At 45.1% G+C, this 5,000-nt stretch overlaps 1 protein-coding gene across 1 annotated transcript in view; it reads right to left on the bottom strand.

Annotated features, from left to right (window-relative positions):
* slc30a6 (solute carrier family 30 member 6) overlaps positions 1-5,000 on the bottom strand; it is a 107,767-nt gene that overhangs the window by 20,945 nt on the left and 81,822 nt on the right. The window lies entirely within an intron of this gene.

Below are 5,000 nucleotides of genomic sequence, written 5' to 3'. Positions count from 1 at the left end.
CAAAAGTTAAAAATGATGTGTGCATCTGCCCCGTGATTTGGATGAAGTCCAAAATTGAATGGGTTCTTTTCTGGCTTCTGCTACACCCTTCCACCAAGTTTCATGGAAATCGGGCCGGTAGATTTTTTTGTAATCAGACAAACTGAACTGAAAACCTCCGAAGTCGATTCATATCTGAACTAAACACGGCAGTTTCTCTATCTGCTCCTCCCGTCTATAGAGGTCTGTCATTACCCCCCCCTTCCTCCTCTCTAAGCTGTAGCCTCCCTGTGTTTACGTTTGTCTTTAGGATTAGGCCTTTAACCCGATCACACCGTCATAATGGACTTTAGGGGACTTGAACAGCAGTTGATAGGATCATGCTTGTTTTGTTTCATGTTATGTTGTTCTAAGACAGCAGTCTCCAACAAACCTCCTCTGCAACATTATGGAAAGGATCCCTACAGAGATAGACCTTTAAAACCTCTTTGAGACCTTTCTGTTTAACCAGAAACAGCTCTGAAGTCTCTAGCGCTAAACCCACCAGACTCCATTTAAAAAAACAGTACTTTTAGCGTGTATAGAGCCAGCATATTTTCACATGTAAATCAGTAAACTATGTGTTTATTTAAACTCAAACTAGAGTTGTGATGGTTGGAAAAGAGGAAAGACGACCCAAAACGTCTTTTCATAGTTTTATTTTGTTTCTGTCGACTTTGAATGAAGTGTATTTCACGATGCTAAAAATAGTCTTTATTCACATGGAGTCTGGTGGGTTTAGCGAACGCAATTTCGCAGATATTTTTATGTTTAAAAAAAAAGGATCTTACTCTTTAACAGAAAGGTCGACCTCCTTAGAAATCCTTTCCATAATGTTGTCAGACACTTAGAATATTAACCTGAGTCTGTCAGTGGCAAAACGAGCGCTTTTGTGAGGGTAAATACAAGGGATGTCCAGATCTGATCACGTGATCGGAAATCGGGCGTCGAGTCACGTGGTTTCAGACTCGATCGGAATCGGACGTTACCTCCCGATCAGGACTCAGATATATATGTGTATATATATATTCTCATTATTTTTTAACACATCTATAGTTATGCGGTGGCACAGAGTTAGACCCTTTTGACTCCACACAGAAACAGCAACGCGTGCGGCATGACATCACTTTGTTGCAGAGACGCTAGATACTCAAAATCAAAGGACTCGGACTCAGACTCGAGGGCAAAAAAACCTGATCGGGACATCCCTAGTAAATACAAACTGGACAATTGCCCAATTAACCTACTGTATATCGTAGCGGTAGATTTTTTTGTCATCAGACAAACAGAATTGAAAACCTCCGAAGTTGATTCCCATTTTAACTAAACGCCGCAGCTTCTCTATCTGCTCCCTCCCGTCTATAGAGGTCTGTCATTACCCAACCCCCCCCCCTTTAACCGGATCACCGTCATAATGGACTTTAGGGGACTTGAACAGCAGTTGATGGGATCATTCTTGTTTTGTTTCATGTTATGGTGTTCTAAGACAGCAGTCTGATTTCCACTGGATGCGGAACGTCTGCGGACCGGCTGCGTGCTCCGCCGTCCGTCAACACCCACCAGGTCCGGATTTGTTGCGGCACGGCTGCGGCCATGACTGACAGCTGTAGTCACGAGGACCCACGAGATCTCACGAATTCACGTAGAATAGAACCATAAAACCACCACCAGTTAGTTTCCATCCAGAGGAGTAGAGGGGAAACTACTCTGAGCTGTGTTTTCAAGGTGTAGTGCAGGGAGATATGAAAAGTAACCGGATTTTTATTTTGTTTCTGTGCTCGACTTCCTGTCCTCCACTATCTGCCGTGTGCTGAATTGCTGCGGAGCTCTCCGGCGTCCGGCAACAATAGAAGCTCTGGTATCTGCTCCGGAGGGCTGGGACCGCCGGAGCTGGGACGGAGTCGGGACGCAGACGTTCTGCAGTCAGTGGAAATACACACACCGACTTTAATGGAAACCTAATGACTCCGCCGCCGTTCCGGAGACGTTCCGCATCCAGTGGAAATTGCCGGTAAGCTCCAACAAGCCTCCTCTGCAAACATCCTGCCTCAACAACAGACAGAAAACTCGCTCCTGAATCAGTTCTACTGTCTTACAAGTCTTTATAAAAATGCTTCAGGGCACGTTCAGACCAAAGAAAGCGATTCTCTGAAGGGTTTTGCGGCAGTGGGAGTGTCAATGAAACGGCCCATTTGTGTGGTGTCCCTTTGTGTTCTTTAACCCCCCAAATGCAGCACAACTACACTTTATATTTCTACAGTTATGGTTTTCCCGTCAAGTCGTTTATAGATCTCAATGTGTCCGAGCGCACTTGAAGGCAGCTTCATTTCCGGGAGAAAGAGAGAAAGGAAAGAGACGGAGGGACTGAGGGAACAGTCAGCTGTTCCACCATCTCCCGGGCAGTTCAGAGCTCGTGTTTGGTGTGTAGAAACTTGTCTTGTGGCAGAGATAGAGGCAGGGGTGTTTCCTGTTTCCTGTACGGGACTCTCACATCGCCTCAAAACACCCCCACAAGTCTGATCCACACACACACACGACTGGCCACCGCAGCGTGACGTCAGGTTACTTTTCTCCAAAATTGAATTTCGCCTGCCTTAACACTAGAACGGCCATGACGGTCATTTTGACCGTTTTGAAATGTATATGTGTAATAACTTTGCTGAATAAAAAAATACAATCCTGCTGCTGCCTGACTTTTCCTAAAATAGTCTGTATTTTAATTTAAAATTGTTTTATATACATTACACAAAAGGCAAAGAAAATACAGTCACTTTTACCTATTTCGGCCATACACGGTCATATTGACCGCTCGGATTTTCGCGGTATTGTTTTTAATTTTTCGCAGCGGTTGAAGATGCATCTTGGTTGCTTAGTAACTACCATAGTCTCTGTCAGAGAAACGTAACTAGCGGTCTCCAGTAACAAGTGTGGGCATCACCGATGGGCCGAAGGCAAAGCCAGAGTCGGTAACGTAGGCTACTACGGCGTAGAGGCACTCTGTTCTGAATCAGAAGGCAAACACCGGGCGCTCGCTCTGTGAAAGGCGCCGTACACGTAGATGGCCGGTGGCTGTTTACATGTTCATATAACTTTATACATCCTCGAACTGGCTGGAATCGTTGCACGCATCCTCTCCAAGGAGTGCACCAGCAGTAAAATTGTCCGGAGGAAGTTTATGCAGCAACTGGCAGAGGAGCTGAGAGCGGAGTTTATGGAGGAAAAAAGGTCAGCGGCGCACCGCAGCAGACGCCAAAACAGAGGCAGTGCCAGGTTAGGTTATAGCTAAATGTTCAAATAAGATACTTATAATTGTTATTTGGCTGTTATGAGTTAAGTTGAATGAATTTCCACACCGTATTTTTCAGGATATGAATGTATGAAATAATTATGGTTTACTATGCCATGATATGAATTATTGTAACACGTATTACTACTCGTATACTAAATGTATAATTAAACTTGTAAAAATGTACATTTTATTACGTTTTTCTAAAGATATCCTAACACAATACATAATACAATATGCAATTAGGTATTTATCATGAGAGATTATAGAGTTTGGAATCTGGCGGTCAAAATGACCGCTCACGGCAGTTCCAGTGTTAAGGGCTTCTCACACGGGGGAGCGATTGTCGCGCCACGCAATTAATTTTCAATGAGAGGCGAGCGGGCAGGTAGTGGGGTGGGGGGGCAGTTTGACAGGCGATGCAACAAGCGGGCGCAATCCCGTGAAACTGTCGCGTTCGTGCTCGTCACACGCACATGCCCGCCCGCTGCAAGAGTTGAATTGAAAGCAATGAACAAGAGACTGAAGGGCCATTCACATTGTACGCGCAAACGGCAGCGCTGCGCTATGAAACCCATTATTGTCAATGGCTTGCGCGCGCAATAACTGGTCTGCCAGGAGCAAAGCGCAGCGCAAGCGGCATTTTGCGGCTGGCCACTCTTGCGCGTGCCACGGTCAAAGTTCAACATGGTTCAACTTTGACCGCGGCATGCGCAAGAGCGGCCGCGGTGCGCTGTGATGTGTCTGAATAAAAAGGAAAAAAGTAAACACCGAACACACGTGGATCCACAAACGGAACAAGGCTTTCCTATGTTTCAAAGACAGAAACATCATCTCCACCAAATCACTACTGTGCATCCTACACAATGTTGCATGTAGCCTACTGCACGTCTGATGTAAACACTGGACGCAGACGTGACGTGCATTCAAATATTGGCGCATGTATGACGTAAATTTGCGCTGAGCCTGGCGGCGAGCACAACAAATATAGTTGGGAATAGGAAAACCTAACGGCGAGCGCAGCGCATGCCGCGTACAATGTGAAACGGCCTTGAGTCTTCTGTTTGTGAGTTCACTCAAATATTAAACTGTTTTCTAAACATTATCAGGACGTAGACAGCCAGGCGTCTGCTTGTCAGAGCATCAGCACAAAACTGGATTCATCAGGTTACGTCCGTAATTATGACTACGCTAATTTAGCTAACTTTAGCTATCAACAACAACAGTCTGTGATTAGGAAAGACAAGTATTGCCACTGTTTGTTATGAACTGCTTACTCGCCGAGCGTTGTCCTTCACATGAGGAGCATAGTAGACCCACGCGACCACGCAGGCGAACTGTGTCGCTGCGTGGCGTGGGCGTGGCGTATCTGCTGCGTGGCGGCTGCGTGGCGTTTGTCTTTGCACACCAGAAAGGTGTCTGACGCGGCGCTGCTGCTGCTGCTAGCCTCGTCTGTACACATGTATGTTTCCCACAAACATAAATATATACTGATCTGATTACAGCAAAGACAACGTCGGCAGTGTTGACGGCAAAATAGGCTACAGAATATTTAGTTGAAAATCGATAATTATTTATTATTTAGTTAAATTACATTTATATCTGCATTTATGTCAAAATCTCGAGACTTTCAAACATCAACATGTCATTTATTAAATGTATTTGTGTCAAAATGACATATAAACATCTTTTCCTA

The sequence above is a fragment of the Sander lucioperca genome, chromosome 15, assembly GCF_008315115.2.
Source record: "Sander lucioperca isolate FBNREF2018 chromosome 15, SLUC_FBN_1.2, whole genome shotgun sequence".
Taxonomy (NCBI): Eukaryota; Metazoa; Chordata; class Actinopteri; order Perciformes; family Percidae; genus Sander; species Sander lucioperca.
Note: the sequence above shows the minus strand (reverse complement) of the source record. Positions and strands in the feature narration are given on the sequence as shown.